The 24,755-nt window shown below is 45.4% G+C and overlaps 1 protein-coding gene across 1 annotated transcript in view; it reads right to left on the reverse strand.

Moving 5' to 3' along the window:
* Window positions 1–24,755, reverse strand: part of LARP4B (La ribonucleoprotein 4B) — a 160,937-nt gene that overhangs the window by 125,033 nt on the left and 11,149 nt on the right. The window contains exon 2 of the mRNA XM_075315469.1: window positions 10,145–10,261. The gene's annotated coding sequence lies outside the window, so the exon portion shown is untranslated. The remainder of the gene's footprint in view (window positions 1–10,144; window positions 10,262–24,755) is intronic.

Consider the following 24,755-nt stretch of genomic DNA (forward strand, 5'->3'; position numbering starts at 1 on the left):
AAAAATAATATAAGCTGGTTCAACTAATGGCATATAAACAGGTGTCTCATTACCAAGGTGCCACACAAGAAACATCCCACAATAGGTGAAACCAGTGAGCGATCTCCAGACAGTCACAACATTGTTGCAAAGCGTACTGATGTCATTGGTTATAGAAGAATTTCTAAACTACTGAAGGTTCCACTGAGCACTGTTGGGGCCGTAATCTGGAAGTGGATGGAACATAATTTCACCATAAACAGACCACGACCAGGTGCTCTCTGCAAGATTTCAGACTGAAGAGTATAAAGCATTATCACATGAATTGTCCAAGAGCCAAGGACCTCCTGTGAAGAGCTACAGAAAGACCTGGAATCAGCAGGTACAATTGTTTCAAAGAAAATAAGTAATGCATTCAACCTCCATGGCCTGTATGGACGCTCACCACACAAGACTCAAAACGCATGTTCAAGTGCATTTAAAGTTTGCTCAACAACATCTGGACAAGCATGTGAAATAATGGGAGAACATAGTCTGGTCAGATGAGACCAAAATTGAGCTCTTTGGATGCCATGATACGCACCATATTTGGAGGTCAAAAGGCACTGCATATCACCCCAAATACACCATACACAGTGATGTTTGGAGGTGGGAACATCATGGTGTGGAGCTGTTTTTTCAGAATACAGCACTGGCAAACGTCATACAACTGAAGAAAGGATGAATGGACAAATGTAGAGACATTCTTGATAAAAAAAAAATCTGCTGCCATCTTAAAAGCATGATGAAGATGAAGCCAGGGGTGGACATTTCACCAAGACAATGATCCCAAATACACAGCCAGGGAAACTCAATTGGCTTCCAAGAAAAAAAAAAAAAATAAAGCTGCTAGAATGGCCCAGCCAATCAGCTGAGCGGAATCCAATAGAAAATTTCTGGAAGGAACTAAAGCTCAAGAGATCATTGAAGGAGAACACTGGACCTTCAGGATTTGAACAGTGATTGTGGGGCAAATTGGACCAAAAATCCTGCCTGAGCAATGCATGGGACTAGTTTCTCGATATAGGAAGTATCTGAAAGCTGTCAACACCAAAGGCTTTTGTTTGAAGTATTAAATAGATTTCAGTAAGTGTATTCAATACTTTTTCCCCTGTCATTGCTCATTATTACACATCACTAAATGTATCGGCATCTATGGTTTGATTTGCCTGTGTAGATTGGATGCGTTATTACAGACATCTTGTAAGAAATTCACGTCAATAACACCTTTAGAAACGTATTTACCGTATTTTTCGGATTAGAAGACTCACTTTTCCCCCCAAAACTTTGAAAATGAGGGGTGCGTCTTAAAATCCGAATGTAGCTTAACGGGGGGTTGTGCAGAGGGGTCAAAGGAGGCAGGGAGATGCTCCGAGCAGTGCACTGTGCTGACGACGCTGCTGGTCTGTGCGACGCTGTTCTGGATCGGGCCGCTTCGTCCTGCTCGGCCCCGCACAAAGCAGCACCCGCGTCGCTGGCCCCGCACAGAGCAGCACCTGCCTCCTGTGACCCCCGCTCCTCTGCAGGCTCCCCTCCCTGGTAAGACACCAGCAGATTATAAAACGGACCCCATATTTTTTTTTTTACCTTTTTTTCCCTCCAAATTTGGGGTGCGTCTTATAAAAGAAAAAATACGGTACATAGAAAATTGTCAAGTGTTCAATAATTCAATAATTACATTTTACCTACTTTAACTGTGTAACAGATGATCAGTCTGGTAAGATTCAGCAGCACCTGCTCCTTCCCAGCATCTAATGATCACATGATCGCTGGAGGAAGCGCTGTGTGTGACAGCCGGCTCCCCTTGATCTATACTGTGTAATGACATTTTAGAACTACATTGCAGAGTAGCAGGCGGACCACCCTGGACGTTTTAAGTGTATGGGCAGTTGGGGAACAGCCAATAATAGAAAATAATGAAATCTTAATAGTCCTTCTCACACAGTATTACTTTCTTGCCGGCTCACACCGCCGACCATTCGCTCTTTTCTTAAAGGGAACCTGTCACCAGGATTTTCCCTTATGAGCTGCAGCCACCACCAGTGAGCCTTTATATACAGCATTACAGGCAGACTGGGGCCGGCAGATCAAGGTGTTTATAAAAGGCGCTCCCTGAGTGACTGGGCTGTAGGCAGAGTTTCACCGCTCATCACAGCCCAGCATTGCTCCTGCTTGCGGCAGTGAAGGAGAGCGCGCGACATGCTGCGCTGTGAGTAGTGAAACGCCGCCCATAGCCCAGTCACTTAGGAAGACTGGGTCCCTCTGTGATGTCAGGTCAACTGGCGTGACATCATCGGATCCCATGGATCATGGAGCTCGGGGGTCAATTCATGGGGAAGAGTGGTCTGCAATAGCGCCGCTCACAGGCAGAATTGGCTGATCAAGGTATTTAGAAAAACCCTTCCCTATCATTTTTACTGTGATGTTGCCACTACCGCAGGGTAGTGAACCACCCCTTTAAGTTCAGCCTTCGATAAAAGCTCATTCAGACGACCGTTCCGTCTGTCCTGGTCAGTTCCTGTTTTTTGCGGACCCACGGACAGGACCATCTTTTTTTGTCTTCTGTGTATAATCGGATGGCACATAGAAGCACTTCCGTGTGCGTCTGATCCTACAAAAAAAAAAACTAAAAACGCATCGGGTCCCGTATGTCCGTTCAGTTATTATAGAACATGTCCTAATCTATTCCGTAATAATGGACCGTGACTCAATACAAGTCAATGGGCAAAGTCCCCAGAAGCCACACGGAAGCACTTCCGTGTGACCTCCGTCGGGTGCCCCTGCAGTCTGTGTCCCGCGGCCACGCCAGCCCCGCGGCTGTTCGCACTTCAGTGTGTCAGCATATGCCGACACTTAGTGCGAGCAGCCATGGGGGATGATGAGCGTTGCAGTCAGGAGGTTAGTAAAGTTCATTAACTGCGGTGATGAACTCCTGAAGTCAGCGCTCTTCACTGACAGCTGCGTTCTCACATCACCTCTCGTGGGCGACCCGAGACTCTGACTAGCAGTGAGGTCACGGGCCACTCGCGAGAGGTGATCTGAGATTGCGGCGGGCATAGAAGTCAGTGACCAGCTCCAATGTCAGGAGTGCAGCTGCTTCCATCACCGCAGGTAATGTACCTAGCTAACCTACTGAAGTCAGCGCTGGTCATGCCCTGCAGTGACCTGGGCTGACCTCATGATGTTAGCTCACTAACACTGCTCTTCAAGTCAATGGGGAACATTCCCTTCTTCATTGACTGGGACAGCGAGTATGGATCGTCGAGGGACCCCCCCCCCTCCTTATTGGATTACGCCGGACACGGATTTGTTTTTTCTTTTCAATAAATTGGTGAAAGAGGGAATGTGTTGGGAGTTTTTTTTTTCCTCAAATAAAAATTTGTGTGTTTTTTTTTGTTTTTATTTATTATTATTACTGACTGGGTTAGAGATGTCGGGTATCTGATAGATGCTGTAACATCACAACCACAGGGATTGATGCCAGGTGACATTACACATCTGGTATCAACCCCAAATTACCCAGTTTGCCACTGCACCAGGGCATCGGGATGAGCTGTGTGCAAAGCACCAGGATTGGTGCATCTAATGGATGCGCCACTTCAAAGGCGGCTGCGGCCTGCTATTCTTAGGCTGGGGAAGGTCCAAGAACCGTGGTCCTCCCTAGTCTGAGAATACCAGACCACAGCTGTCAGCTTTACCTTGGCTGGTGATCCAATTTGGGGGGGGGACCTCATGTTTTTTTCTTTTAAATTATTTACTTAAGATAACAGTGTGGGGTGTCCTCGGTTTTGTATTACCAGCCAAGGTGAAGCTGCCAGCTGTGGTCTGCAGGCTGCAGCTATCTGCTTTACCCGAGCAGGCTACAAAAAAATAGGGGGGGGAACCCCACGTCTTTTTTTTTTTTTAATTTATTTTTTTGGCTAACTACAGTGCAAGATTACAAAATGCTCAGGAGTGGGACATTATATACATCTTTCTCATCTATTATCTATCCCTCTATTCATTCATTCCTCCATTTATCCATCTATCTACCCATCTATCCCTATTTATCTAGCTACTTCCGTGTATTGCTGTCCGCAAATAAATGGAAGGCACACTGCTCCCACATGGCCCGTAATCGGAACGGAACGTATGCCACATGGATGCATCCGTGAAAAAAAGACAGTTTTTTGTGGACCGCAAAAACAGGACAGTCGTGTGAATGTAGCCTCAGAGTCACGGCATTGTACATTGTTTACATTTATGCCGATAAGGGACAAAGATCAGACAGGAGCTGCTGGAGCATCTGCACTGAATCGGCAGGAGACACGAGGAGACGGCCTTCTCTACCAACTTGTAAAAACTGCCATCACAATGAAAACCATGGCACAAACAGGATTTAATTTTTCCAACTCTAACAAAAAAAAAATAAAAATCACAGCATCAAGATCAGCACCAAATATTCATGAGGATGGGCACCTTTCAATCATTCGTTTAATATCATTTGCGTGATGTAGTCCATACCTTAGAGAGATAACCTGGCTACATACTAGTAAAGAGGAAAACCAGATAAACTAATATTCCAGGGAGGAGATCCCACATTGATCTCCATGGGTCCTGGAACGTTAGCAGTTATGGGACCCTAAAGTGAAGCCCTGCAAACTTCTACCGATGCAAAATGAATCCGAGCCAGTGTTTGGTGAGAAGAAACTGAGGATTTATATATAATGCCGGAGTCACATGTCCTAAGACTGAGTGTCTCCAGCCCCAAATTTGCATCCTTATATGTGCCTATGAAGCTGTTGGGTTCTGGTCTGGGGATGTGCAGCTGGCCCTTTAATCACTGACTGACAGATATGTGAATGCAGTGAAAGGGTTACCATTCATTCTCTCCCTTTATCACAGAACAGCTCCCTTTTTGGCTTTTTAGCAAACGGGTGTCATACAAATTACGGCTCCATTCATTATAGGGAATAATATTTTATATATTTATAATATATATATATTTATAATATATATATTTTTATTTATTATCTATGTACCGGGTCTACTCTTACACGGCAAAATGTTGTTAGCAGGAACTTACGACAGTGCAAGTAAACTGGGCCCGAGGGCTTGGACACAAATCAATATTTGTATGAATAATTACAAGGCAATAATGTTTGGTATTTTTTTTAATTACTTACTAACAAAATCACTATTGACTTAACTCCTCAAAGGGGTTGTCTATGCATAGGATATTGAGGATCTATCCTGAGGATAAGTCAGGAATTGGAGGGGGGGGGTCCTAGACAGCACCTCGCACCAATCAGCTTGTTTCAGCAGGAACGGCTCAGCTCCTATTCATTATAATAAGAGCTGGAGCGATTATACCGGATCGGTGGGGGTGCTGGGTGTCAGATTCCCACCATCTTGATATTGCCGCCCTATCCTACAGATCAAAGCTGTTTAACACTATTTGATTGCATCAGCTCATGACGCTGACTAATCAAAATGAGACTTCGGAGACTGAGGCTCATCCTTGGGGGTCACAGAAAAGACCACAGGGCTTAGTAAGCGTGCTCTTAAGCTGGTGTCACACTAAGCGACAGCGACAACGACGTCGCTGTTATGTCACCATTTTCGGTGACGTAACAGCGACCTTGTAAGTCGCTGTTATGATCGCTGCTTAGCTGTCAAACACAGCAGAAGCGGCGATCATAACGTCGCTACATGTGCAGAGAGCAGGGAGCCGCGCTTAGCGCTGGCTCCTTGCTCTCCTAGGTACAGTACACATCGGGTTAATTAACCCGATGTGTGCTGCAGCTACATGTCACAGTGCAGAGAGCAGGGAGCCGCGCGCACTGCTTAGCGCTGGCTCCTTGCTCTCCTTGCTACAGTATACAGCGGGTTAATTACCCGATGCATACTGCAGCCACATGTCACAGTGCAGGAGCCGGCACTGGCAGCAAGAGCGGCGGAGGCTGGTAACCAGCGTAAACATCGGGTAACCAGGGAAAGGTCTTCCCTTGGTTACCCGATGTTTACGCTGGTTACAGCTTACCGCAGCTGCCAGTGCCGGCTCCTGATCGCTTCATTTCGTCGCTCTCTCGCTGTCACACACAGCGATGTGTGTGTCACAGCGGGAGAGTGACGACCAAAAAATGAAGCTGGACATTCAGCAACGACCGGCGACCTCACAGCAGGGGCCAGGTCGTTGCTGGATGTCACACACAGCGACAGCGACGGGACGTCGCTGCAACGTCACAGAAAATGGTGACGTAGCAGCGACGTCGTTGTCGTCGTCGTTATGTGTGACACCAGCTTTAGGTCACAAACTGTCACTGAGACACAAGCCATAATGTATTAGCAGCCAAGAGATTGATAACATGTTATAAGCGTCAAGGGGTTGTCACATTTATCTTCTGAGCGCACCGCTACCTTACCTCCCTGCTTCTGGTTTGCCAGGGAACGTACAGATTGGGTGCAGGAGCAGGGTATGTAGGCCCAAACAGGCAGCTTTCTACTGCAAGATCAGAGGAGAGCACATGGTCAAACCCAATGATCCAGCCAGCTTTACAGCAGCACTTACAAGCTCGAAAGCAAAGAGCTTGCAAGAGCTGCGCTTGTTGCCTAGGAGACCGGCCACCTCTGATATACTGAAGTGGCTGGTAACCTAGGAAACCAGCAATAAACAATAGAATTTCAAAATCCAGTTAGACTTGAAAATTAAGAGGGTCTATGATAAAGGCAAGTTGCCTGTCTATACAAGCATTTGAGAATTTTACCCATTTAAAAAGATGAGACTTTAAAAGTTCTATACTAATAAATCCTAATAAATGTAAAACGAAAGAATAAAATAAAATACTACATTTAAAAATCCAATGAAACGAGAGAATATAATTCTGAACAGCGCTCCCAGGAACCAGTGATAGTATATCCAAAATAAAACGTTTTACTGATGCTTGTAAAAATTAATTACAACGCGTTTCAGCAATGCATGGCTTTCATCAGGTAAAAATAAAAATTAAAAATAAATAAATTTCTATGTATACAGACATTTCCGTGGGAGCAGCATACCTGGCCTGGTACACCTTGCCGAGGCAGACAGGCGTGAAATACGCTTTATGCACTTTCCGATCGGCAAGGACAATTTAATCCATTTCCATTGTAGCACCTGCTTCTACGCTTAGATTAGCGCTACGCTGTCTTCCCTTCCCCATAGGAGAAGTCTCTGGTACAACATTTAAAAATGCAGTATACAACACATTATTACTCATATCTCATACTATGGGGGGGGGGGGGGGATTCTTACAAATGCAGGATCCTCAATCCTAAATTAAACAATTGTTATTCAGTGTGATACATCAATAGTAAAAAAAAAAAAAAAAAAAAAAAAAAAAAAAAAAATCGCGTGTTTAATTTTGAACCACCATAAAACCAGGAATTAACCCCTTCAGCCCCCGGGCACTTTCCGTTTTTGCGTTTTTGTTTTTTGCTCCCCTTCTTCCGAGAGGCGTAACTTTTTTATTTTTCCATCAATCTTGCCATATGAGGGCTTGTTTTTTGCGGGACGAGTTGTACTTTTAAATGAAACCATAAGTTTTACCATATAGTGTACTGGAAAACGGCAAAAAAATTCCAAGTGCGGAAAAATTGCAAAAAAAGTGGGATTGTACAATAGTTTTTGGGATATTTTATTCACCGTGTTCACTATATGGTAAAACTGATGTGTGGGTATGATGCCTCAGGTCGGTGCGAGTTTATAGACACCAAACATGTATAGGTTTACTTGTATCTAAGGGGTTAAAAAAAATTCACAAGCTTGTCCGAAAAACGTGGCGCACGTTTTGCGCCATTTTCCAAAACCCGTAGCGTTCTCATTTTTCAGGATCTGAGGCTCAGTGATGGCTTATTTTTTGCGTCTCGACCTGACGTTCTTAACGGTACCATTTTTGCGCAGATGCTACGTTTTGATCGCCTGTTATTGCATTTTGCGCAAAATTTGCGGCGACCAAAAAACGTAATTTTGGCGTTTGGAATTTTTTTGCCGCTACGCCGTTTACTGATCAGATTTTTTGATTTTATATTTTGATAGATTGGGCATTTCTGAACGCGGCGATACCAAATGTGTGTATTTTTTATTTTTTTAACCCTTTAATTTTCAATGGGGTGAAAGGGGGGTGATTTGAACTTTTAGGTTTTTTTAATTTTTTAAAACTTTTTTTTTTACTTTTTTTTATTTTACTAGTCCCCCTAGGGGGCTATTGCGATCAGCAATCCGATCGCTTTGCACAATCTGCAGATCTCAGCTACAGAGCTGAGAACTGCAGATTTGCTGCTTCACTTTCAATGCCGGCTGTATTCCGGCATTGAGAGGAAGTGACTCATGTTAGCCACAGGCATCATCACATGACCCTGTGCTACCATGGCAACCGCCGAAAGTCACGTGATCATGTCACGTGACTTCCGGCGGAGGCGGGGTAAGTCACTGTCATGGCGGCGCCCATATACATATCGCTGCCAAGACTTTGGCAGCGAAATGTAAGGGGTTAATGGCCGCGGGTGGAAGCGATTCCACCCGCGGCTATCAGGCACACATATCAGCTGTTGATAACAGCTGATATGTGCGCGTCTCGCCGCCGCCCGCCGGCAGGGGGCGGGGTTTACCGGGACACGATCCATGACGTATCTAGTACGTCATGGGTCGTTAAGGGGTTAAACAGACCATTCATAAATGTTCAGGTGATCGCAATTAAAAAAAAAAAAAAAAAAAAAAGTGCATAAAAAGAAAATAGAAATACAATTTCTCACACATAAAACAAGAACTTATACGGTGAAGGAGATGAGAAATAAGACGCTATGGCTGGTAGAGAGCAGTTTTGTAGCACACTCCACTTCACAAAGCCTGGATTAAGATACGCCACATTTATTACGGTGGGGGGTGAAACACACACGTGCACCTCTGAATTTGGGATCTCTGTGCACCAGGAATGGAGAATCTCTATCAGCAATTATTTAGTATATCTCTTAGAACTTGTGCTGCCAATTCCAAGCAATTAAGAAAAAATGTGATTTTATTTAAAAAAAAAAAAATTTTTTTTTTTTTTGTAGAGGGGGTATGCCCTCTAGTTGGCCTCCTGCTAAGCTATACCCACCTCTTAGAAAGCACTGTGGCCAGCGCAATAAGAAGAAAAACAAAATAGACTTTGTAAAAATGTAACAAGAAATCCCAGTTTCCCTTAATATATAAATGAGCTGTTAAGATCTATGGGTCGGACATAGATCTCCCTGATAATCTGCTTTCAGAGCTGGTCATAAATGAAGGTGGCTTTACCAGCGAGACATGTAATGGCTGACCATCTGCTCTCCTGATCTACATGTCTCACACTGGAAACACCCCTTTCATGTACATAATAAAGTGAACCTATCAGGTGCAACATGCACACAGAACCACAAGCAGTGCTGGGTGCATATTTCCAATCCCTACCTAACCGTTCCTGTATCTAGTGGCATAGATAAAGACATCTTTATAAACAGGATTTCTAAAGATTCTTCATAATATGCTAATGAGTCCAGGGACTAGTTGCAAGGGCGTTACTTCCCCCGACTAGTCCGCCCTCTTAGCATGGGGGTGTGCTAAGATGCTACTCAATGACGCATCACTAGCGGTGATGTGCATACCTGCGTCCGCTGTCTCCACTGTTCAGAAGTCCCCGGCACTTCCGGTCATATGCAGTATGAACTTAGGTGTATGTGTCCCAGCTTCAGTGAGGTCTAGTGCACATGACCACACGTTCCAGGGACTTCTGAACAGCAGACGCAGGTACGCACGTCATCGCTGGTGATGCAGCATTGAGTAGCATGTTAGAACGCCCCTGTGGTCGTGCTACCATGCTAAGAGGGTGGACTAGTCGGGGACAGTAACACCCTTGGGACTAGTCCCTGGCCTCATTAGCATATTATAAAAGAGCTGTACAAATATCTTTACTAAAGAGCTCTTAATGTATGCTACTAGATAGGGTCGGTTAGGCAGGGATTAGCAATGAGCTGTTGACTATTGTAAGTTTACATTGGTAAATGGAATATATTGCAGCTTCATGCTGTACATACAGAATTAGTCAGTGAATATTGCAGTAACAGAGCGTCCCGGCTGAATGTGACATACCTTGCTCCTCAGCTGTATACGGATTTACAGCTGCTACAAGTGTTCCAGTAGATGCACTAAACCAATGTAAAGTCCAGAAACGCTCATGCGTCACACGTCAGACATCCGGCAATCAACCTGCAAAACATAATAGGATGCCATATTATAATAATATATTAAATATAGGATAGCGTAAAGGATGCTGTAAGGATCCAATATTTATTTTTCCTTTTTCACAACCCATTTTAGCCTAAACTCGCTTTACATAAGATTAAGTGATATACTGCCTGCAGCTCCATAGTCTCATCCCCATCACCAGCAATCAGTGACAACCAGCACATTCGCTGACCACAAACAAATTAAACTCTCTAAGGCTGCTTTCACACCTCCGATTTTTCCTGTGCGGCACAATCTGGCGCTTTGCAGAAAAAACGCAACCTTTTTTTTTGCCGCCGGTTGCGTTTTTTTTGCATAGACTTACATTAGTGCCGTATTGTGCTGCATGGGCCTGCGTTCCATCGGTTTTTTGCTGCATACGGCAGATTAGCCGATGCGGCAGCCGGATGGAACGTTGCCTGGCACGTTTTTTGTCCGGCAAAAAACGTAACGCATCGCGCCGCATACAGCCGATGCAGCGCAATTTGCAATGCATGCCTATGGACGCCGCATGCGGTGTCCTGTGGCAAAAACCGCATCCGTTTTTTCCACTGCGCATGCTCAGTAGCCTGCCGCAAGCGGCAAAAAACAGACGGGCCGCATGTAAAAAACGTATGCAAAGGATGCGGTATTGTCGACGCATCCGTTGCATAGGTTTTAGAGCCGGATTGGCCGGCTCTGCTAAAACCGGAGGTGTGAACGCAGCCTAAGGCTATGTACACATGCTGCAGATTTGGTGCAGAAATTTTTTGCATCAAATCTTGTGGCAGGGAAAAAAAAAAAAAAAAAAAAAAAGCACAAAAAACCCCACATACGTTTTTGTTGCCATGCCTTTTCTTTAATGTAATCAATTGGTGGAAGGACTAAAAAAAAAAAAAAAAAATGCACGAAGAAAATGCACCAACAATTGACATGCTGCAGATTATTTTCTGCAACACCAAAACCACAATACGTATATGGATGACCCTATGTGCATCAAAGAAAATCTCTAAGTTGTTATAAAAGGTATACAATACCATATATTCGCGCGTGAAGGGACATATCTACAGTATATACAAAAAGCAACATTAGCCATTCATTTAGAGAACATGTAGTAGTATTACCAATGGTCCAGACAAGTACTGGTGCGACGGCCTCCCACAGACACACTGATGCGCTTTTCAGCTACAGTGCTGGTGCGACAGCCTCCCACAGACACACTGATGCGCGTTTCGCAGTTACGATGCTTTGGACGACGCACGGTAGCTGTGAAACGCGCGTCAGTGTGTCTGTAGGAGGCCGTCGCACCACTACTTATCTGCACCATTGGTAATACTACTACATGTGCTCTAAATGAATGGCTAATGTTATATGTCCCCTTCACACATGTGAATTTCATGATATTATACACCTTTTATAACAACTTATAGGGATTTTCTTTGATGCATGTAGTTCTATTCAGTTTAGGAATATATATTTTTGTATGCCTATGAATATAGGTCCAATATATAATTGTCTATAGGTGCCAGGTTCCACATATTTATTCCATCCGTCACCTGGGTGGATCCATTCGGTTTTATGTATTTTAATGATTAATAATGTTAATATTGATTCATACAATTTGGCGTGCAAAAGATTTTTCTCTGCACCAAATCTGCAAAGGAAAAAATAAGCAATGTGCACACAGAACTTCAGAATTCTCATTGACTTTGCTAGCATAAAGATATGAATGCAGAATTGTGTCAAAATTTGCATCGAGACAAAAAAAAAACAAAAAAACAAACGCATTGTATATAGTGTAAGGCTCTGATCCCAGTGCATTTGCCAGTCAGTCACAAGCCCTGGCTTATTTTAGGTGAAAATATAGGAACCCCGAGCAGCTCTGTTACATCAAAGGGATCGATTGCAAAACAAATGAAAAATGACATGACACCAATGAGAACAGAGCTTTATATAAGCGATATCAAAATGCTAATTCAGCCCTAGTCACCCATAAAGACACTCTAATAATGACCCAATCACAGACACTTTTTTTGCATTGATCATATTCAACTTTTACAGCAGGAAGGACACAACCAGTTTAATGCCCGCGGGCCTAGTGAAGCTCGCCGATGCCTCCCTCTTTGCTAAGCTGCAAAAACAAAAGGAAAGTTCAGTGAACTAAGCTCACAGCGGGAATAGAGAATACACAGGGAAGCAAATCCCTTTTCATGGAAATGAATCTGTCAACTTGTTGCAGTCTGGCCCGAAGTCCCGGGGTATTGCCTGATCACTGCTGCAGAGGGGAGAGAAACCTCTGGCTTGTACTTTCACACATCCGGATTTTTGCTCTGCGGCACAATACGGCGTTCTGCAGAAAAACCGCAACCGGCTTTTGTAACGCCGATTGCGGGTTCTTTTGCATTGACTTACATTAGTGCCGCATTGTGCCACAGGGGCTTGCGTTCGGTCCGGTTTTTGCCGCATGCGGCAGATGTAGCCGATGCGGCGGCCGGATCGAACGTTCCCTGCAACGTTTTTTGCTCCGGCAAAAAACACCGCATCGCGCCGCATCCGGCCGCTGCGGCGCATTTTTCAATGCATCCCTATGGAGGCCGGATGCGGCGCGATGCGGAAAAAAAACGCATCCGGTCGCCGCATGCGGTATTTTCCACTGCGCATGCTCAGTAGCATGCCGCAACTGGAAAAAACCGGACCGTCCGCATGTAAAAACTTATGCAAAGGATGCGGTGTTTTCACCGCATCCGTTGCATAGTTTTCACAGCCGGATTGAGCCGCAGGGCTCAAACCGGATGTGTGAAAGTAGCCTTACACATCGTGTGTGGTCCCTGCTAGTGGCTTTAAAGAGGCAATACAGACGTAGAGAACAAAAAAACAAAAAACACACAGAAACCATCACTACTATTCGATCTTTAGGGGATTGGTTGTCTACTCCGCTGATTTTTTTTTTTTTTGAGTCGCAGCGGTGCTTGTGCCTCCCTCAGATTTAGGCCAGTTCAGGCATGCTCAGTAATTTTATGGCAGCCATGTCCCATTCAAGTGATTGGGCCAACGTTATATTACCCTGCAGCAGCATAATAGAAAGAACGACATCTGGAAACAAATCAGCCCGAATCCGATGCAAAGAATAAATGGCGGTAGCACTTTTAGGAGCTCGGCTAAATAATGCAGTTGGGAAGTCTCTGACCACACAGATGTGATTTTGGCCTCCTGTCCTGAGGATAAACCATCAGATTAAAAAAAGTGCTGGATAACTTCTGTCCATGGTTTTGGGATAATCAGCGTGCAGAACACTTGTATATTTCTGAATGTCAAAAATAGATACATTTCTGCCAAAAATCCAAAAGTACAAACATACATTAGCGAAAATGCGCTAACATCAGCTCTACAAAAAGAAAAAAAAAAAAAAAGTAAGAAAAGCCCAAAATGTAAGACTTAATCTTACAAATGAAGGTAAAGAGCTTCCAAATACGCTGCACATTTAATATCGGTTGATCACTTTACACTTTATTGCTAATGGGATGAGTGAAAGGCTGTAATCCAAAGCTGGAAACCCCACGTCATCTGCTCCCGAGATGTGACCTCATGCTCTTGTTATTCCAAGCATTCGCAGTCTCCTTGGCTCACAGAGGAGCAGTCATAGGGTCCTGAGCATACACAGCACAAGCAGCAGGTGTGACCTCCCCTCATACACCAAAGAGGTAACAAAAAACTAACAAAAATAAATGAAAGAACAAACGTCCAGAGTAAAAAAAGAATGTGCACCGAGCGTAGGATGTCAAAAAGCATACATTGCCAGCTCAGTGATCGGGCTTCTACAGAAGCGTATACACGGTGCCACTGAATTATAATGGGCGAGATGGGGGCGTCTCGCAATGCCTCAGGAACCAGTGTGAGTCAAATCTGAGTCTCCTGGCCCATGGCGTCCTCTCTAGCAGAGCGCAGCCGTCCTTGTGTTACAGAATCACCATTCATATTATATTTATACATTGTGTCACATGCAAGGACCATTGGAATTTCAACATCTGGGCACATAAGCCACCGCCAGCGGTATCTGACAGTGGCCCCCCCCTCGGACAACACAGAAAGGCTCTGGCAAGCTGATGGTTGTTGCTCATGGGGGGGGGGTTCCGCTAACAGTTTGGCCAACAGCTATCTAATATTTGTGGCCAGTATACGGGCATGTTCGCTGTGGACATTGGAGAAATCAGTACATGTCAATTTATAGTGGTGAGTCTCGGAAGATGCTTATAATGTCACACACACACAGGGAACTGGAAAAGGCAAATGCCGAACAACAAATCTCTGCCCCTGTCGGTCATACCCAAATGCTACATATCCGCTGCACAGCTATGGCAGAGGAAATTACTGGCTAGCGGCAAAAACAGACCTTTGCCTATAGTGCCAGAAGTGTTACAAATGGCTATAAGGTGATTACACTGGCAACCACAGGGAGACCATCTATGCTTTTATTTTAGTAGGTCCTGCCTTTGTTATAGGCCCACAACCAATTCATCAAAAATACTGCCCTACTAAAGTGTGATCAGCAAACAAAACGGGGAGGTCTTGTATGAGGCGACTGCACTGATCAGCGTACAGGCTCCGACCTTCTACTGTGTCTGTACACAATCCGGATAGGCTGCTTTCACACTACGTCTTTTTAACATGCGTCCTGAACGTTTAACGCAGAAACGGATCCAGTGCAAATGAGTTTTCATTTCAATGCATTTGCAATGGACTCGCGTTAACATGCGTTCACCTGCGTTTGCGTGCGTTATAGTGAGGATCCAGCGACTTGCAGTTTTTTAACATCTTTCAAAAACGCTACTTGTAGCGTTTTTGAGCTGCGTCCAACTTCTGCAAATTGCTGGATCCTGACTAAACAGCACGCAAATGCATGTGAACGCTGGCGTGCTGATAGACAGGATCCTGCTTGCTCCACTGAGCATGCCCAGAAACCAGCCTCCGTGATCAGTCTCTCTCCCCCTCTCTCTCCTCCCTCTCTGTCTCTCCCCCACCTGAGAGCTGCGGACACTCGTAACCAAGGTAAATATCGGGTAACCACTTATCTTAGTTACCCGATGTTTACGTTGGTAACGTGTGCAGGGAGCCCGGCTCCTAGCAGCTGCAGACGCTTGTAACCAAAGTAAATATCGGGTATCCAAGCAAGTATACCCGATGTTTACCTTGGTTACGAGCCTCGCAGCTGTCAGAAGCCGGCTCCCAGTCTGGCACGTTTAGTTCCCCTCACTCCCGATCACATGACTCCAATGCCCGCCCCTAAACATCCAGTGACAGGATCCTGCAAAGTAACACATGCGTTTGCATGCATTTTTTGCTGTAAAAGCAGGATCCGCTTTTGCAGCAAAAAAACATTCAGGACGCATGTTAAAAAGACGTAGTGTGAAAGCAGCCATAGACACTGACCAGCAAGACAAGTAATGAAGGAAGAACCAGTAGCCAGGGCTGTGGAGTCGGTAAGCCAAACCTGCGACTCCTCAGTTTCCCTTGCTCCAACTCCGACTCCCACATATATTGCTTATATTTAAGTGAAAAATGTATTGTAGTACAATGTGAACATCAGACATTTAATCATTTTGATGATACAATAATCAAAATATTTAGATAAAATATATTTATTGGAATGCAACTTTAGAAAATTATATTATATATATATATATATATATATATATTATATATATATACATATATATATACATACACACACACACACACACACACACTATGTAATAAACAATGTAAGTGGCAAAAAACAGATTTCAACAAAAAAAACCTAAAAACATAGTAAATAACATTTGTGCGGTCTATGAATTTGTTGTAAGAAATAGAATTGCCTCCATCAGATCCTCCTTCGCAGATGACCTCAAATCTGACCTAATAATTGTAAGGCTAGGGAACAACCTCTCTACAGTAACTTGGGTTGGAGGCAAAGCCGTAACCACATGGGCAAGATCTCTAAATTTCTGTGTATAAAGGAATTGCCTCATGCACAGTCAGTTTTGATGATCAGTTGAATTTTTCTATTTCTTTGAGAGCAAGTGAAACATTTCACTGAAATCTGGTCAATCTGCTGCTATAGGAGTCGGAGTGAAATCTTTTTCCTTGCGGCAACGCTTTGCCTGCTCCATGTCATCCAAATACTTGTCAAAGTTAAACTCCTCATCTGATGAGGATGAAGATACGGCAGCAGTAGCACTGTCAGGACCCAAGTCCTCTTGCGCCTGGCAGTCCTGTAGCAGCTCATCCTCACAAAAAGCTTCTTTTCCTTTAGTAAGCTGTTAATCATCAAACAGTATACGATGACTTGGGTCCACATAAACAGCTGCCAGAAGAATTTTCATTGAAGCAGAAATGCCATCTGCGATTAAACCTCCTCTTTGCGATAGGCAAAATAGCAAGTTCTTCCACTCCCTTATGAAAATGACAGGAGTTAAATCCCCAGCTTTGTAATTTTTTAGTCATGGTAAATGGGTGATTAAGCAATTCCTTCAATTCAGCCACCTGTGTCCATTGACCTCCATTTAGGGTTACCTGAGGGTTCGCCATATCTATAAGAAACGGTTTTAGTTCAAGCAATCGCTCAATCATTAAATAAGTGCTGCCTCACCGAGTGGCTTGAACAACAATTGCCCCTTTCCCACCACGTCTCTTCAAGATGGAATCAATTTTAGGGGTTCTGGCGGCAATAACCAATTTCCTCACTTTTCCAATCAGATTTCCAGCATGTCCCTCTTGCAGACTCTCTCTTATTGCCAGCTGCAGCGTGTGCACAACACAGCACATGTGATGAATATGAAAGTGTTTTGAAGCAGCTTCAACAAGATCATCTAATCCTAAAGTATCATTTTGCTGTTCTTCTGTTGTAATATCTGTTTGTTCCTCAGTTACATGAACAGCACTGTGGCTCCATCTCACACATACTGAATCCTAAATTTACTTCTAGCTGGTGTTCATTACGCTCATTCATCAGTGTAATTGTACTTATGTTTGAAGCATTGTCCGCTATTTTTCTAATCTGCTTTTGCTTTTGACAAAATAATCTATGAGCTCCAAAACCTCTCAGGTGATGCGTTTTTTTAAAAAGCTGATCTGCTTTTGCAGCTGAAAAATGTATCCTCGCAAAAACGCTGTGTGTGAATGTAGCCTTAGATCAGGAATAGAACAGACATTTATAGGACATTTCATAACTTTCCCAAATGCCTATGAAAAAATATTTAGCACATTCTGTATTGAACTCCTGTCCCCAATTTATAACATATTTTAAGAGTCGGAGTCTATGCATTTTAAACCGACTCCACAGCCCTGCCAGTAGTTAAACTAAAAGATGACAGGTACCCGAACGATATACGTAGAATAGTTCTCAAGGAGAAGACCTGAGCATCACCTTGGGGCTAAGGCTAAGTTCACATTTCCGTTGATTTGTATCAGTCACATGCGTCGCTTGACGCATGTGACTGATGCGCTGTTCAACGCTGTACAACGGATGACAAAGAACAGAATTCTTTGTCGGATTCCGTTGTGTGCGGGGGGCGGAGTTCGGGGGCAGAGCCGAGCGGGGGGCGGGGCCAGGCGCTGAGGATGTCAGTGGAAGTGCTGCGGTCTGCATGGCTGGGGACAGGTGAGTGTATCTGTGAGTGAGTGTGTGTGTGTATGTGCATGTATGTATGTATGTATGTATGTATGTGCATGTATGTATGTATGTATGTATGTATGTATGTATGTGCATGTATGTATGTATGTATGTATGTATGTGTGTGCACATGCAAAGTGCGGGAGGGGGCGGAGCCGAGCGGGGGGCGGGGCCAGACGCTGAGGATGTCAGTAGAAGTGCTGCGGTCTGCATGGCTGGGGACAGGTGAGTGTATGTGTGAGTGAGTGAGTGTGTGTATGTGCATGTATGTATGTATGTATGTATGTATGTGTGTGCACATGCAAAGTGCGGGAGGGGGCGGAGCCGAGCGGGGGGCGGGGCCAGGCGCTGAGGATGTCAGTAGAAGTGCTGCGGTCTGCATGGCTGGGGACAGGTGAGTGTATGTGTGAGTGAGTGTGTGTATGTGCATGTATGTATGTATATGTGTGTGTGTGTGTGCACATGCAAAGTGCGGGAGGGGGCGGAGCCGAGCAGGGGGCGGGGCCAGACGAGGGTGTCAGTGCTTGTCTGCATGGCTGGGGACAGGTGTGTGTGTGTGTGTGTGTACACATGTGCGGAGTGCGGGAGGGGGCGGGGCCGAGCGGGGAAGTGTCGGCCTCCCTCCACACGTAACCAGCCTAAATATCGGGTAACAGCAAAGCACCCGATGTTTACCTTGGTTACCCGATATTTACCTTGATTACGGGCCTACACCGCTTAGCGCTGGCTCCTTGCACCGTAACCAGGGTAAATATCGGGTAACCAAGCAAAGCTGGTGACGTGTGCAGGGAGCCAGAGAGCATGCGCAGCGAAATCCGACGGATCTCGCTGCTCAAAAAACGTTACATGCTGCGTTCCTCCCGCCCGGCGGTCAGTCGTTCCACGACTGATCAGTCGGGCGGAGGGTGCAACGCAGCATCATCAGTCACAATCCGCTGCTCATACAAGTCTATGGGAGCAGCGGAATCCGCTAAACGGATTCCGCTGTTTACAAGAGCAGCGGATTGTGACTGATAGATTTTAGCGGAAATGTGAACTTAGCCTTACTACTAAGAACCATTTGCAACAATTCCTAGCCTTTCTTGATCACCAGTGGAGCGGTGTCACACCTTCAGATAAGGTTTAGAGCAGGTCACAGTAATTCCCACAGCATACAATAATTCCAACCGTTCTTCATGTAAAGTCATAAGATCAGCCTAAGGCACATAACCTGCGCTCATCAGTCCTCATGTGTCAGAACCGTGGTTGTTACAAGACATCACTATGCACATCTGCAGAGCGTCTCTGGCCTTACAGACTATTAACAGTTGCGGGGTCTGTGAAATACCCAGTTACCCCCCAATAACAAAACCTAGCAGGCAGCTGGGATGAGCACAGGAGAAGTTGGTGAAGTTGGTATCTGGCAGCAGCACACAGAGGATGCAGCAGACGCAGTGCAGGTTCTGCAGGAGCTGACACAGCGCACATCCGTCTGACAGCACAATTATACACAACGTGGGGACGGCAGCATTCTGTTGACGATGTGCAGATGCTGGTTTTGGGGCGATGTTGCTTCTTTGGCCTAATATTGTCTTCACATGGAATGTATGCAGATAGCAGGGATCCGTATCAGCGCACACTCACACCGGACGTCTGCACATAGGGGATGCAGTGAGGATTTACGGCAGATTTCACCCTTAGGCTATGTGCCCACGGGACTCTGTATCTGCGGATTTTTCTGCATCAAAATCCGCAGCTTTCCCCCGGAATCTGCACCTTTTCATAGGTGCGGATTTGATGCGGATTTGGCGATTTTTTTTAATTCAATTGAATAGGCAACATCCGCACGAAAATCCGCAACAATAATTGACATGCTGCAGATTTTTCCGCACGATTTCCGCTGCGGAAAAATCCGCAGCGTGGGCACAGCATTTCCCAAATGCCATAGAAATGGCTGGGGAGTAGCTGTGCTGCAGATTTCTGGAAAATCCGTGGCTTTTCCGCGAGAAATCCGCGGCAAAATCTGCGCATTTTCCACAGCGTGGGCACATAGGCTACTTTCACACATCAGTTTTCTGCATTCAGGCACAATCTTTTTTTTACTGATCCAACAGATCTGGCAAAAAATGTAAAAACCGTATCCACCGGATCCGTTATGCCGGATGCAAAAAAAAACGGATCCGTTGGATCAGTTTTGCATCTGTTTTGTCCGTTTTTTTTTGCTGGATCCGTTTTTTCAAAACATTGCAGCATGCTCAGTTTACAAAAACGGATCCGGCAGCCGCATCCGTTTATTGTCGCATTACACCGGATCCAGCGTCCATAGGCTTCCATTGTAAAACACGCCGTATCGCGCCAGATCCGGTGCGTTTTTTTTTGCTGGACAAAAAGTTACAAGATACGTTTTGCCGCCGGCCGCCACTTTAGTTAATTTTGCCGCATCCGGAAAAAACCGGATGCAACGCAAAGCCATCAGGCACAAATCTGGTAACAATGCAAATCTAAGGGGATAAAACTGATGCGGTACTAGATCCGTTTTACCTGTTTTTTTCCGGATTGTGCCTGATGGAAAAAACCTGATGTGTGAAAGTAGCCTTAGCAGTGCAAAGGGTAAAACCGGCTGTGACCGCAGGATGACAAGCCGCACCTGTCTGAACGGTGACATGCATTAGAAGCATAATCATGACAGAACTGAAGGAAAATCCACAACCAAATTCGAAGTCAAACTCCTATTTATAATGTGAGTTTCAGGAACAGCGTAGGTCACAGCTCCACCAATTCCAAAACCCCCATTCACTTCTACAAGATTAATGGAAACGGTAAGCACGGCCATTCTTGCTCATTTCAGCAGTCACTACCACAGACTATGAGCATCTCATCTCAGCCATTGGGAAGACCCATTCAATAGATAAGTCGACACTACACCTTTATCACTTAAAGGGAATCTGTCACCAGGTTTTTGCTACATCATCTGAAAGCAGCATAATGTAGGTAAAGAGAACCTGAATCAAATAATGTATCACTTATATTACTGGCTGCAACCGTTCGGACACATTCATTTTATAGATTTAGTAATACAGCACAGCTGAAGATGCTGCCCCCGACCACACCAAGCTCTGTATGTACAAAGTCTATAGATAATGAGCCGCTAATCACAGCAAGGGGTATGCTGGACTAGCTGACCAAGACTGGTAATCTTCTGAAGCTAAAACCACATTTCAGGTAAACAAGAGCACACAGCATGATAAGAGCAATGCTGAAAACTGTGTTAACCCAGGCAGCATGCTGTCTTCTGATTACATAGCGAAAACCTGCTGACAGACTCCCTTTAGAGGGAGCCTACCACTTGAATTTTCTTCACCTAGTCTGAGAGCAGCATAATGTAGAGACAGAGATCCCGATTCCAGTGATGTGTCACTTACTAGGCTGCTTGCTATAATTTTCATTAAAAAAAAAAAAAAAAAAAAAAAAATCACTATTTTATCAGCAGGTTATCACTAGAGGACTAGTAATCCTGCTGATATTTAGTCCTCCATGATCATGAGCTGTGTATAACTTTCATCCCCACCATTGATTGGCAGCTTTCTACCCATTCACAGTGTACACAGAAAGCTGCTAATCGTGTGGGGGCGGGGCTATACAGAGCTCAGCATACAGAGGCCTGGCAGATCTGCAGCAGATAAAACAGGGATTTTATCAAAACTATCTTTTAAACCACTGCAGATTTTGAAAGTTAAGAAAAAAAGGTTTTCCAGGACTAGGCAAATGTGCCCGCTTCCTTCCAGAAACAGCACCCCACCTGTCCATAGGTTGCATTTAGTATTGCTACTCAGCAACTTTCAAATAAATCAAGCAGGGATGCAAAAACCACAAACTGGACAGAGGCGGCACTGGGTTTTTGTTTTGTTTATTTGTAAAGGGAACCAAACATCAGCATTTTCGTATTTAAGGTGCAGCCAGTGCAGTACTGCACTATCAGGCACATTGTGTACATACCATTAGTGGGCAGCTCGGGTGTTTAGGCTGTGAAATTCAACTTTATAAAGTTTGAAAATTCATGCACTTTTTGATTGACGTGTGCATCTCTGCTGCTAATGTCCGGGCGGGTTATGCACATGTATCCCCGCACCCCCCCCCCCCCCCCCGCCGCCTGTTCCTCCCTGCCTCTGGCTGTATGTAAATTTCTAATCTTCAGTTACACGGCGTCAGTTAGCGCCTGCGCATAGCGCTCATCTCCGGCGCCATGTTTCTGAAGCCCACACATTGTGCATGAGAGGGCGGCGCATGCGCCCTCGCTTCTTCAGATCTTCGGAAGCACGCACGGTCACAACAGGACTGGAGAACAGCTGATCTTACCGATTAGCTGCAGCAGATGATATCGTAGGAAACGTCTGCTGCAGCTAATCAGGGTAAGATCAGCTGTTCTCCAGTCCTGTTGTGACCGCGTGCGCTCCCGCGGTCACAACAGATGTGATAAAGCGAGGGCGCATGCGCCGCCCTCTCATGCACCATAATACTGTGGGCTTCAGAAACACGACGCCGGAGAGGAGTGCTATGCGCAGGCGCTAACTCCGACGTCATGTAACGGAAGATTAGAAATTTACATACGGCCAGAGAGAGGGAGGAACAGGCGGCGGGGGGGGGGGGCGGGGATACACGTCCATAACCCGCCCGGACATTAGCAGCAGAGGTGCACACGTCAATCAAAAAGTGCATGAATTTTCAAACTTCATAAAGTTGGATTTCACAGCCTACACATCCGAGCTGCCCACTAATGGTATGTACACAATGTGCCTGGTAGTGCCAGTACTGCACTGGCTGCAGCTTATACATGAAAATGCTGATGTTTGGTTCCCTTTAACCAAGCAGCCATGTCTTCAGTAAATTCATGACATTTGTGTGCAATAAGAAGATATTTGTGAGAAATCAGGAGTTGCCGTACGCTGACAATTCTTCCAGTCTGACGGAGATCCTTTTGTGCAAACACACAGGCCAATCCCTGAGAGCTGCATTATCTCTGGGTGTCTGCCCCAGCAGGCGCTCGGCTGGTGATGTCATCACGGTGCTATTTAAATAATGCAATAAGGTGATATTGAAGAGCAAATAATGACAGGTTGGAACAACCGGAGCAGCGCCACATCGATATGTAGAACGGGTGTGACAAACATTGTGACATAAGAGCCAAAAATAGAATTAATGCCGGCCGATGCAGCTGGACGGACGCTGCGTGTAACATGGCCGCAGCCGTGGTGGACCTGTCAGGCCGCTCCCAGCAGAAACCTTCTTCTGCAATAACCGTTTTACGGTTTTGCAATTTTTCATTAAGAAATGTAAATAGGAAAGACGCCAGAGGCCAAGAAAGAAAATGTAATGGTGAAATTTCTACTCGTATCACACATGCTAAACCACAAAACTGTAACCACCTGACACACCGAGGGCGAGGACCACATGACACAGATGAAGAAGGTTTCCATAGCGGAACAGGTCTGGGATAAAGCAGGAACATCTCGGGAATACGCTGACATTAAGAGGATTCACATTAGACCACGTTCACACCTGCGTTATGTCTCCTGCTCATGAAGGAAAGCATGATGCAGCGTGTGCTGGAGACCACCAGGAGATTACAATGGAGGCTGACGGAATTTACAAGGGCCGTCCATTTCTCTTCATCAAGAGCTATGGCTGTGTAGACACAAGGACATATGATGGATCCATAGCAACATCAGACGTCTACAGGACACTAATGCACCTATGCCCTGTTTAAAGGGAATCTGCCAGCAGGTTTTTGCTACCTAAGCTAAGAGCATCATGATACAGACAAAGAGACCATGATTCCAACGATGTATCACTTAGATTACCGGGTTCACCCATTGTGACACAATCAGTTTTTAGATGTAGCAGAGCTCAGAAAGCTGCCCCCACCCACACCACAGCTCTGTATACAATGTCTATAGACCAAGAGTTGCTAATGGCAACAGGGGGCATGTCTGACTACTAGGCAGGAGGCAATTAGGGTACCTTCACACTTTAGCGACGCAGCAGCGATCCCACCAGCGATCTGACCCGGTCGCTACATGGTCGCTGGTGAGCTGTCAAACAGGCAGATCTCACCAGCGACCAGTGACCAGCCAGCAGCGACGTGCAAGCGACGCTGCGCTTGCACGGAGCCGGCGTCTGGAAGCTGCGGACACTGGTAACTAAGGTAAACATCGGGTATGGTTGCCCGATGTTTACCTTAGTTACCAGCGCACACCGCTTCGCTAAGCGTGTGCAGGGAGCAGGAGCCGGCACTGGCAGCGTGAGAGCTGCAGAGGCTGGTAACGAAGGTAAATATCGGGTAGCCACCTTGGTTACCCGATGTTTACCTTGGTTACAGCTTACCGCAGCTGCCAGATGCCGGCTCCTGCTCCCTGCACATTCAGGATTGTTGCTCTCTCGCTGTCACACACAGTGATGTGTGCTTATCAGCGGGAGAGCAACAATAAAAAAAACGAACCAGGGCTGTGTGTAACGAGCAGCGATCTCACAGCAGGGGCCAGATCGCTGCTCAGTGTCACACACAGCGAGATCGCTAATGAGGTCACAAAAAACGTGACTCAGCAGCGATCTCAGTAGCGATCTCGCTGCGTGTGAAGTACCCCTTAGTCTATCAATGATTATCTCCTAGTGCTAATCATTGCAAGTAAACAGCACAGAGCTTGATAAGGGACAAATAGCTGAAATCTGTGTTTAACCCCTACAGCATGCTGACCTCAGATTCCATAGAAAAAAAACCTGCTGACAAATTCCCTTTAAATAGCAGCAATGTGTCACTTGCTGTTAATTTGATATCCCCATTGTCTCTGCTGTAGCTCTAACAGTTCTAAA

Source organism: Anomaloglossus baeobatrachus, chromosome 6 (assembly GCF_048569485.1).
Source record: "Anomaloglossus baeobatrachus isolate aAnoBae1 chromosome 6, aAnoBae1.hap1, whole genome shotgun sequence".
Classification (NCBI taxonomy): Eukaryota; Metazoa; Chordata; class Amphibia; order Anura; family Aromobatidae; genus Anomaloglossus; species Anomaloglossus baeobatrachus.